A 12,579-nucleotide genomic window follows, 5' to 3' on the forward strand; every position below is an offset into this window, starting at 1 on the left:
CCACTGTAGTTCTCTCTAATTTCTGGCCAGTTGTATGGACGGTGGTTTAGACTGGCACAGCCTGGGTATAGGACAGTCTGAACCATACATGCCAACTGCTCACCATCCTACACAGCGGGTGGGTGGTTTGTTGTGACAGAGCATAGTTTGTTTATTATGATTCCTGGACAGATCTGTTGGATTTTCAGCATTCCTCTCAAGATTAGATTGGGGAGGGGAGGGAGATCCAAATCCCCACCCTATTTCCCCATATGCCTTTCACAGTGCCCGGGGGAGTTCTGCAATCACTTCAGATAGTCCATCACACTCATCAATGAATCAACTCAAGGTTCATTAAGCTGCAATATTAGTTAATGACCCCAATTAAAAGGGGAAAAAAAATCAGGCCGTTTTAAGAAGGTTGTGTGCAGACAGCTCAGCAAGGCTGTGCTCTTCATCAGCACAAACCTCATTAGACCAATTCACAATCAAACAGAAATTACCATGTTATTCCTAGTAGTTCAGGGAGGCATATTACACATAAGCGACCTTGTAAAATGTTTTGACAGAAGCGTTCACCATTCTGATGCTGAGCGCCCTATTAAGCTTGTTACCCATAAAAGAAAAAAAAGTTTTGTTCCTCAAACTAACAGTGGATAAATCTAAAACCAGACTACAGCTTGACAAAGTACAACATGTCGTGGTCGGGGTTTTACATATTTCTGGTCCATGCGGCGCCTGACACCTGTTCACACTTTGGAGAAGAATCTCCACCAGTAATGTCCGCCCACAGCCGACATAACGGCTATAAATTAAGTACAATTTTCTTTCTAGTCAGTTACAGATCGTAACCTAAAACTACAATTCTGATTACGAGCGACGGCCTGAAGTGTTTCGGCGCTGTTATAATGTAACGGCTATCATGATCAAAATCAAACTGTGCAGCACTCAGCATGGCGCCAGCGGATGCCCCTGATCTGACCACCGCTGAGCCCGCCAGGGACCCCCATAATCGCATTCCCAGTACCAAACGGTGGCCTTTTTCCACCAAGGAGGATAAAGGCTGTTGCACCTCCTCTCAATGCCGCGTACGGTGCGGGGAGATGGAGGTGAAAATGGAAATTAACGTCTCAACTCAAAGGTCATCCGTACACACATTTTCAGCGCTGAAATAAATGTTACCGTTACTGGAAAGACGTCCTGTCGAATAATCCATGCGGCTCAATGTCCATTAGAGCAGCTAAAGCATAAGCTGCGACATCATTTAAAGCTATTCACACTTTTTACATTTTTAATAATACACCATGTGGTCATTCCTCATCCTCTTATTACCACTGGTGTGTCACATTCGCCCTCGAACCACGAGGCATCGGATCTGGAGGGATGTGGGGATTGATCCGTCCTTCCTGGGTTTCAGGACCATCTGAACCAGCACAGGGTATTGCTTCTCATAAAGTGGGTCGGCGACCCAGACGCGAAGCCGGCGGTGCCGCTTTATGCAGCGGGCTTGATGCTGGACGGATTCGGTGCGCACCTCATGAAATTATACCCGCCCAGCCGATGCCGCTATTAGGAAGCCCAAAGAGCCGCCGATCGCCATCTGCATTTCAGATAATTAGGAATAAAAGGACCGAACGGTCTTGTTCACTCTTCTACTCTAGAAAAAAAATCGCATGCAAGTTAGGTATCTAATATTTAACGGCCTTCATCCTTAGGTCCACTCGGTCACGAATAGACCGTCGCGTTAGTTACAGACAAAGAGCAGGTCGGGTTTATAAGGGCGCATAAATAAGGTTAAATGTATCAGGAGCTTGTTGTTCCCGGGGGGAAGGATACGGCGGTAAGACTGAGCTAAGTTACGGAGTCACGAGTGAACTGGGGTATGTAGGAGGCTGGAGGTTTTGAGCAAATTCACGGGATGAGGGGGGGGGGGTTATCCCGAAACACGCCAGCCAGTCTGGGGCTCAAGAAATAAATGCCACAAACTAGAGCCTAATTTAATACATTTCAATTCCTGACGCTGAAAAGTTCTAAGAGGCTAAGTGAGCTAACGGCTGGATGACGTGCGGTTAGTCCTCCATCGCTGGACGGTCAGTTCAAATAATCCGTCTCCAAGACGAGCATTCCGCTAAAAAAAAATCTTGTTAACAAACTCTGGCCGCTTACCTGGCGCAGTCGCTGAGGAAACCCAGTAAACTTCCGAAATTAACAAACCAATATGTCGGGATTGGCTTTTATTCCACACAGCTCTTAGTATAAAAAATCTCGCTCCTGTTCCCCTCTCCAGCCTTTTTCCCCTTTGCACCAAAGATAACTCCGTCTCAACCGAACAGAGTGTGCGCCGCTTGTTCCCGCCTCTCTATCGGCCCCCAAGGTACACGCCCACTCAGTAAATCTAATACCTGATTGGTAGTCTTACTTATCAGTCACGACCACAGCCCACATCTATTGGCGGAAAGAACAATCCCCTCGGAAAACCAGACTGCGATTATCGGCGGCTCGTTCTCCCGTTGTGTTCCACCTGCCGTTTGCCTGCGGAAAAAAGGACGACAGCCACTGGTCAGCGACGTGTCCATCACATTTACGGCACACGTTACCTTGTTCCAACGCAGTTCGTTACGCCAGACTGATAATTGTATGAGAACATGTGCAAAGGCCGCGTAGTGCGGGAGGAGTTTGCAAACAGATTCCTGAAATCCGTTAGGTATTCACCGGCAAGGTTAAATTTCCGAAGTGTGCACTCGTAAAGGTCAGAGTATTGTATTCAGTTAAAAAGCAATTATCGTATTGCAGTGCTTAAGACTTTTAAGTACATGTTTGTCGTATTGCTGTCTTCCCTTTTGTCCGTTTTCACCCGATGACATAATTAATTTAGGTCCTCATTGCTGTATGTACAGCGCCCTCTACAGGGAAGGTGCGGGAAGGCACCGTCCTCACTCAGTGCAGCGCTGCACCGTTATTTTCCTGGAATCCAACTTCCGTTAGTCGTTATGGTCTCTATTACGCTAAGATTAGATAAGCATAATGCTCTATATCGTAAGCACATGTTATGCTTATCTAAAGTTATGTTTAACAGTTGACTGCAATGTTTGAATGGACTTTAACAACTTTCGATTCATTTAAATAGCGGAAGACTACCAAACCTTCAGCAGGGAGAAGATAGAACATTTTTCCGTCCACAGAGGGCAGTATAGCATCATTTAAAGTAGCCATGTTAATTCCTAAGTAAAGGAAGATTTTTTTTTAGATCTGCTTTTTATGAAGATGAATATGAGTGTAAACATATTGTTCTAACGATTGGAATCTGAAAATTTACCTCTAAATTTGTGAGTGCTCTTGATTCTTGTATGCCGTAAATACAACATAGTTCGAAAAAAACATTTTTTTTGTAACATTAATAAATTATTCTTTTGTTGCTCATTTGTAAATCTTATTTTGAGTTATGATTTGATTAATGATGTATTACCACATTCGTTTAATTGATTCATTTTGATTTGACCAAATACCCATATGACTTAGGTGTGTCAAATTTGCAAAAATATGCTCAAGGATTATATAGCGGTAGTGCTATTAAAGAACATCTACCACACGTTTGGTTTATGGTGGGCTAACGGATTTTACAGAAATATTATCTTGTGATCGGATTTATAAAAATCAATATTTTACAATTATGATATAAACATTTTTCTTTCTCATTGAAAGGATCCAAGAAAAATGGTATCATAGCAACCACAAGAAGCCAAGCTGAACTTAATATATCTAGTTAAATACAGTATAAATAAACAGAAACATCTTTTTTATTTCGATAAATGAAACATTCTATATCTGTAACAAAAATCTTGTCCAAGATACATTTTACAAATGCCAATTTATCCATTTTCAAGCCACTCATTCAGAATCATACAAGGCAGGGGTGTAGCACCAGTCCAGCTGCATGTCTTTGGACTGTAAGAGGAATCTAGCACAGTATTCCCTAACCCCGTCCTCGGGGACCTACACATCCACGTTATTGCTCCTCTCCAGCTCCCTGCCAGGCAGTCCACATTTTTGCTCCCTTCCAGCTCTACTGGGAACCAGGATGGAGCAAAACCATGGATTGTCTGTGGGTCCCCAAGGGCCAGATCGGGAAAAACTGATGTAGAGGAAACCCATCCAACACGAGAAGACCACGCAAGATCCACACACAGATGAATTTTGAAGCCCCCAGCCCTGGATACTTGAGCCAGCAGTGCTGCCTATGGTACCACCTACCTTCATAATTCATTAAAACAGATATAGTGGACAACAGCATACGAGGTATTAATTATGCAGTCATTACCACTAAACCTGTTTCACACACACACACACACACACACATATGTCTAATACAAAATTGTGGTACACTGTGAGATCCCATTTTCTGTTCCATAGAAATTTACCGTCATTTCTACTGCAGAATTGCTTTTTTATTTGCCTGTAGTGAAAAGTCAGATATTTCTGTTATTGTGTGTGTGACATGGCATGAGCACGTTCAGTCATAGTAATTCCTCACATCTTGCTGAAAAAACATCTGATATAGTGACACTTGAACCTTGATGAAGATTTGGCAATTGCTGTTCAGTGCCAATAGCTCCGATTATGGCAAGGCTATCGGTTGCTGTATTCTTTTTCCAGCACAATGCTCCCACCCCCCCACCCCCAAAAAAAGTGGAAAAACATACACTGTGCAGCTATTTCTCTACACCAGTGTTTCCCAATTCACTCTGGGACCCATAGCCGGTCCACATTTTTGCTCCCTCCAAGCTCCCTGCCAAACAGTCCACATTTTTGCTCCCTCCCAGCTCCCTGCCAAACAGTCCATATTTCTGCTCCCTCCCAGCTCCAAACATGGACTGTCTTCCCACAGACCAGAATGGGAAACACTGCTCTACACCAAATACAGGGAAGGGGCAGCAGTTTCTTGTTCCAGTATACATGACAGAAGGGGTTAAAGGTAGCTTATTTCTGTGGAATGTTCTCTGAACCCACCTCCCCTTCCTCTCTCTCGCTCGCTCTATAAGCTGAGGAATGACGCAGATGAGCGGATGACTCATCAGGTATCGGAGGACAAGACATTTTCACTGCATCGGGCATTGTGAATGCTCTGACGTCACTGACTCTAATGGAGTGTGGCATTATTACGCCAGTGCTGTGGGGCTTTGTGAAAATACAAGGCCGCTCGTTCTCACCCACCCTCTTTCCCATGTTAATCTGTTACTTAAGTCCCATCAGCCACTGCTCCTTAAATCAGTATTATAACATCTGTGACTGGGATATAGCAGGAGGTTTTTCACCAAGAAGAGATTGGTTTGTGTTCTACAAGTGCTCTCAAAGGCGTTAGTATGGAAGATGGATGTATGGATTTTTTTTTTTTCAGTGCGAACAACCAAACTGATCGCCTGCAACAGAATAAATGTTGTAACAGATCTTATGATGCAGGACAGACTCCGTTACAAAGTCAGGTCATGCTGTATTCCAGAGTTTTCCAAAGAAGTGGTATGGCCAGACAGAAAAGAGTCAGATTTTCAAATGAATTTCCATCGTAGAGAAACTGGAATTTTGTACACAGCTCTTGGTATAAAAAAAAAATCTCGCTCCCGTTCCCCTCTACAGTATGGTGCAGCTGTCTTACAAGCAAGTCAATTCACAGCAAGTGTGTTTAATTAGTGCAGTCCTTCATGGCTTGGTCAGCGTGAGTCACTGGTATATTGGGGAACGATAATCCCTGTTTTGCCATGCACTTCCTTACCTAATGTTTTAACATCAGCCAAAGGGGCGATTTTCACTGAGCACCTTCAGTTGAAAAGATGAGACAAAGGCTTTTATATTCCATCACATCTTGTTACATCTTGTTTGAGATCAAAGTAGCAGGTTGGTAATTTATTGCTTTAAATTTTCTCTTTTCAGGAAAATTATACTCACTATATTATTTACTTCATATTTCCATGGTATTCAAATTTATATGGTATTTTTTTTCTCCTTGCGTTAAAAGAAAGCTAGGAAATTAAATATCAAATCCAAAATGTTTTCATATAGCCAATCAAAAACAAAGGTCATTCTGGTTAATCTGACCTCTTTAGTAAATTAGACACAGGTTCTGTTCTCATGTGAAATTCATTGTGCAGTAGGTTGATGAGATAGACTTGGGATTTGACTTTTAGCAATGTGTCCCCCCCCACATAACAGTTTGAACTGAACGTCGTGAGAAAACAGTGCCCCCTGGCTGCTGGGAGGCCTCCAGAGTGAGAGCCAGTACACATTTCAATCAGACAGGACGTCTGGCACCTGCAAGAGTTGCATTTCGGTCATTTGTCACATCCTGTTACACCTTAGCCTTCGAAACAGTGAACCACCCCATCCAGCCGTCCAACCTGCAGAGAATAATCTGAGATGGCTTGACTCACTTCTATCAGGTATATCTTTCCAAATGCTTGGGTGTCCAAGTCATTTCAGGTAACTTTTGGTGTATCCCAAGGTTCAGTCACAGGCCCCTCCCTTTTTTCCCCAGTCCACTTCCTATCTAGGCTGTTGCATCAGGTCATACAGCTTCTCCATCCACTATTACACAGATTCACCTGACCATCCCTCCACAGTCTTGCCTTAGATTTCTGTCTGTCTTGCTGGCCTCACTGCCCGGATAAGCTTGAACCTCTCATAGGCCAAGCTACTTGCTTCTTGATTCTCCCAATCCTACCATTCGTCATAAAATCACTACACGGTGTGGAGCGTCGATGTCGTCTTCTCGAGGTCATACAGTATGAGCAGCTGATCGTCACTGACCGTATTGTAGCTCTCTCCCTATCTGGTAGATTTACTTTGTATAACATCCAGAAGATGATATTTATCAGAATTTACATTTCAACTTCTAGTCCAGACACTTGTCATATCATGACCATATTACAATTTATACTAAGGCTTTGCTGACAGGGAAGTCTGCTTGTGCTACAAAACCACTGGAGATGTTTAAAAATGTAGCCTCACATCTGGAATTTAATGGACTGAAATGGACCTTCCCTTTCAGAACCTTCAGAGGAGCAGCACCTACCAACACGCTGTCACTCATCAGGCCTTACACTCTTCGCTCAGCAAACCAATGCTGCCTGATGAACTCTAGGCATTTCTCATGTGTTTTCCTCAAAGGTGGAGTGAACGATCCGTCTATATTTGATCGGCAGAGTATTTTTCAGTATTTTAGAAAAGTCTTAACATCTGTCTTTTCTGGGAACACGTCAACTGACTCATCTGACTACATTCTCAGAAAAAAGGGTAAAGAATTCTACCCTTGCTTGTCACTGGGGCTGCACCCTCAAGGGTCTGTCAACTGTACCCATAGCTGTAGGTACCTTTTAGGGTACAGAAGTGGACAATGTACAAGGGCACAGCCCCACTAACAAGCAAAGGTACACATTTTTACTTTTTATTCTGAAAGTGTGCCGACCTAATCTTTACCTTCACTGACTATCACTTAGGTATAATCTTTTTGCTACACTGGATGCTCTCATATCTGGCACTTGTCTAGTAGGAAGCCAGTCCATCCATCCATCCATCGCAGGGCACAGTCACACACCATTCACTCACACATGCACACCTACGGGCAATTTAGCAACTCCAATTAGCCTCAGCATGTTTTTGGACTGTAGGGGGAAACCGGAGTACCTGGAGGAAACCCCACGACAACATGGGGAGAACATGCAAACTCCACACACATGTGACCCAGGCGGAGAGTTGACCCCAGGAATATATTACCTGACTAAAAAAATCAATGTAAATGTCTCTCTGGTATCAACTCTACTGCATAGTGGTCTATACCAGTGTTTCCCAATCCGGTCCTTGGGGACCCACAGACAGTCCATGTTTTTAGATGTGGACTGTCTGACAGGGAGCTCGGAGGGAGCAAAAATGTGGACCGGCTCTGGGTCTCCAAGGACCGGATTAGGAAACACTGGTGTATACCCCTTCCTGTGCAGATCCCATCAGAGACACCATCAAAGTACAGCCCACATTTCAGCACAGAGTGACAATAAGGGGGTCATGGCATTCCTTTTAATATTTTCTCCACTTTCAACGCTGGCTCCAGATTGACTTAAATAGGCTATGAAGTGCAATACGAAAGAATCTGCTAATGGTTTTGTAGTTTAGAAGCTAAAAGTCATGAACAGAAGAATCAGCCTTATATCCTTATAGACAGATAAACCAATTGGCTCTGCAAAACTCCTATGGTTTGCAAATAAAAATAGATGTTTTTTTTGCTGCTAAAGTACCCCACTGGGACATGTACTATCAACTCTGGTATTCCATTATCACAGAGGTGCTTTTTCCCCCTTGATTACAGCTCTGTTCCTGTCCTTCGTTCTCTGTTGTTCTCAGACAGGTGACTCACCGCAGAGATTTGTCCCGGCTGCCTTTCCATCAGCAGCCCAGGAGACGTGCCTTTGGTTTTCTCCCCTCCACTGCTGGCACGTTCCAGTCCTATCGCCCCTAACGAGGGGCGAGAGCACGTCACGCTCGCCTGCTCTCACTGCTGGAGAAGCAGGAGCAAAGAACTCATCTCAGAGAATGTAGCTTAATTTGAAGAACCGGTCGCCACCAGGGCCAGCCTGAGCTCACGCCTGCTTGTAGATGACTCAGACCATTTATGTGACGGACACATCCCTGTCTTATTATAATCCGAGGTACAGATGCAGCAAAGTTTTTCACGTTGTGGTGAACTTCATTCAAGCTTGTGTGTCACCCTCCACGACCGCAGAACCCGGGCGATCATCTGAGCTTCCTGACCAGATGCCTTTAAGAAGCAGAGTCACATCTCAGAAACTGCTGATAGCCACAATGAAGCCTCGTGCTGAAAAATCTTGTATTTTTCTTGACAGCAAATGGCAGATTTAATATTTCAAACAATGGTAAGGACATTGGCAGATACCGCAGAGACCATTTCCGGCTGATTATTTTTATTTTGACAGAATTTGGCATCTTCTTTGTCTCTTTAAGATCCTTTTTATTTGAGGTATTTACGAGACAGAACACACAGATCAACTCTACAAGTAAACAACTATCATAGTTAAAAAGATGGTGCTGAGTTACATGTTTTGAAGGCTAATAAAGGACGGAAGAGTCACAGAAAAAGTCACAAGTGTGTTGCAGTCTTTGGTAACAAGGTAGAAAATCGAAGTGCTGAGAACAGACACTGCAATTACCCCGCATGTGTCCCTGATGTGTGATAATTACGCCATGCACCTCCAGGAGGGTCTAATTGCTGCCACATCACCGGCACTGCAAAGTTCAAATTAAGCTCAAATGCCTGGCATGGCTCACCAGCCTCCTGTTTCATTTCCCCACGAACGCACATCTTATGAGATTAATTTGGAGGACTTTTTCCACAAGAATCCCCCATTAAAATAATTTTATCAAATAGAAAGTATGTCTCAGCCAGCAACATAGTACTATTACAATGTATCAATGCAACAGTTAGTAATTTGGCAAAAACTTCACAAATGACATGACGTGAGGTGACATGAGCAGACGTTCTACAGCCGTTTCACTATGTAAACTCTTACCCACATCATCGTCGGCCAGCTAAGGCTTCATTTGGAAGGTATGTGGTTCCCTCGGGGTGCAGGTAGAGGGCGATGTAGAGGCTGGTGAGATGGACTTGTAACCATAATGGCGCCAGTTCCTGGTCCAAGTTCCAGGTCCTTTTGTAAGTTACCTTGCAAAAAAAATGTCCCCCTCTGAATTTTACTTATGCCATTTCAGTAATAAGCATCTTGATTCCTGCTAAAGAAAATCTTCATAGCGAGATGCTACCACTGCCAAGTAGGCAGCTGCGCCGACTCTGCGAGGAACCTGCAGTAAAGATAAAACTTTGACATGACACTAGAATTTTTCATTTATAGATTCTGTAATCCACAGCAACCTTTATTTGATTGTATTTTTGCAGGTTAAGTCAGGCATTTTAGGTTGATCTTTAGGAGGCTAATCACTGGCTGCGCCTGCTGCCATCTTGCCCGGGGTTGGTGCCGGTCGCCCGCACATAAACTCTCGGACTGTGATTGGTGGTCTATCACTCATTTGCATGTCATATCAATGATATCATACTACCCAGTGGGTCAACGAACCTTGCTGAAGGCACCTTGATTCTGACTTGTGAGTTGGATAGGCTAGCTACTTATAACTGATGGCTATCACACGAAGACAGTGCTTTTGATATTGAAGGAATTATATGTATATATAAATAATGTATATGTGTATATATAAATAAAATTCTGACGGTGTGAGACGGGAATCCCATATGCAGAGAAATATTGGGAGAAAACAAATTAAGTGAATGTCGTATATTTGACAGCCCGTCAGGACTGCCCTTTGTCACCGATTCTGTTCATAGTTTTTATGGACAGAATTTCTAGGCGCAGCCAGGGCGTTGAGGGCGTCCGGTTCGGTCACCTCAGGATTAGGTCTCTGCTCTTTGCGGATGATGTGGTTCTGTTGGCCTCATCGAGCCGTGACCTTCAGCTCTCACTGGAGCAGTTCGCAGCCGAGTGCGAAGCGGCTGGGATGAGAATCAGCACCTCCAAATCCGAGACCATGGTTCTCAGCCAGAAAAGGGTAGAGTGCTCTCTCCGGGTTGGGGATGGGGTCCTCCCCCAAGTGGAGGAGTTTAAGTATCTCGGGATCTTGTTCACGTGTGGGGGAACGATGGAGCGGGAGATCGACAGGCGGATCGGTGTGGCGTCAGCAGTCATGCGGGCGCTGCATCGGTCTGTCATGGTGAAGAGAGAGCTGAGCCAAAAGGCGAAGCTCTCGATTTACCAGTCGATCTACGTTCCTACCCTCACCTATGGTCATGAGCTTTGGGTAGTGACCGAAAGAACGAGATCGCGGGTACAAGCGGCCGAAATGAGTTTCCTCCGCAGGGTGGCTGGGCTCTCCCTTAGAGATAGGGTGAGGAGCTCAGTCATTCGGGAGGGACTCAGAGTAGAGCCGCTGCTCCTCCGCATCGAGAGGAGCCAGATGAGGTGGCTCGGGCATCTGATCAGGATGCCTCCGGGACGCCTCCCTGGGGAGGTATTCCGGGCATGTCCCACTGGGAGGAGGCCCCGGGGAAGACCCAGGACACGCTGGAGAGACTATGTCTCTCGGCTGGCCTGGGAACGCCTCGGGGTCCCCCCAGAGGAGCTAGACGAAGTGGCCGGGGAGAGGGAAGTCTGGGTCTCCCTGCTGAGGCTGCTGCCCCCGCGACCCGACTCCGGATTAAGCGGGAGATGATGGATGGATGGATGGATCGTATATTTGGACAATAGGGGGAAAGGATGCAGAAGAAAGTCATACAAACAAAAACAAACTCAAACATACCCTAATGCAATGTTTCCCAACCCAGTCCTCGGGGAACTCCGGACAGTCCACGTTTTTGCTCCCTCCCAGCTCCCAGCCAATCAGTAACGGGCGATTACCCGGTACAGGCTCGCTGTCGAGGCTGGGTTGGAAAACACTGCCCTAGTGGACAAAATTGAGGAAACACTTCCAATTTTTAGAGATTGCAGAACTCTAATCAACTGTTGCTACAGTTACTTATTTTATCGTCCAATGTGTAATATTTGTAACATTCTTTCATTTTTTTTAAACATTACAGCCAATATCCGTGTAGTAATTTTTAAAGCGTAATGCCAAAAATGCTAGGCGTTTCCTCAATGTTGGTAGTGTAGGTTGCACATGAAAACAAAGCAACAAAGGAAGAACTATTTTAGTGAGACAAAGAGGGGTCATGTAAGAGGACTGGGACATTTATACAGACACACACATTTATAGCCTGAGTGATTCGGTGATTCGTTTAGTCCGTTCGGCACGGAAGCTCCCACAGGTGTGCATATTTCAAGTACAATGCAATTAATGTTAAACATAATACATAATGACACGTGAAATGTGCATAAGAAATATATATAGTATTATCCGTTATACTATAAAAATAGATAATAAAATGTAAAAATATTACATAATAAAATAGCTAAAAAATATTAACAATCACAGTACCGTTTTATTAAACATATACGAAATATAAACGATCACAAAAGAATCGATTCACTGAAAAGAATCATAATTTCCATCTATATCCCGGAGCAACACTCGCTACTTAGTACACGCGGAGCCTTAAGTACCAGGCTGCAAAACAATAATGTGCATGAACACTACTAATGCGCGTTAACTACTTTTTAATAATTACATCAAGCAGGCTTTTGATTAAAAAATCCAAAATAAAACAATTCCAAACGAAACGGAATTGGCAAATAAGATTGTGACCTGATAAGAAAAGTCTCAAAAAATATCGTAACTCCGGATAAATGAGAGGAGGGTAATTTATGATGGGTCTCGTCCTTTTACTTAAATATTTAATATTTAACTCTGAATTAATAGAGAACGCAGGGCAATTTAACTGGGTAATTTGACAAAGACTGTTGGGGTGGACCTGAAGTGGGAGCAGGAAGGAAGTGGAAAATGGTGGCATAGTGGGAGAACAGCAAACTCGGACTAGGAAACGTTGATATGGAAAAGATTTGTGGTCCGCAATGTGGGATGTTCACAGGGTAGACAACA

General features: G+C 44.1%; 1 protein-coding gene across 2 annotated transcripts in view; it reads right to left on the reverse strand.

Moving 5' to 3' along the window:
- The window catches only part of myh10 (myosin, heavy chain 10, non-muscle), a 58,826-nt gene extending 56,508 nt beyond the window's left edge, over window positions 1-2,318 (reverse strand). For both annotated transcript variants that reach the window (XM_049013212.1, XM_049013211.1), the window contains exon 1: window positions 2,146-2,318. The gene's annotated coding sequence lies outside the window, so the exon portion shown is untranslated. The remainder of the gene's footprint in view (window positions 1-2,145) is intronic.
- Between the last annotated feature and the right edge of the window lie 10,261 nt (window positions 2,319-12,579).

This window comes from Brienomyrus brachyistius, chromosome 5 (assembly GCF_023856365.1).
Source record: "Brienomyrus brachyistius isolate T26 chromosome 5, BBRACH_0.4, whole genome shotgun sequence".
Lineage (NCBI taxonomy): Eukaryota > Metazoa > Chordata > Actinopteri > Osteoglossiformes > Mormyridae > Brienomyrus > Brienomyrus brachyistius.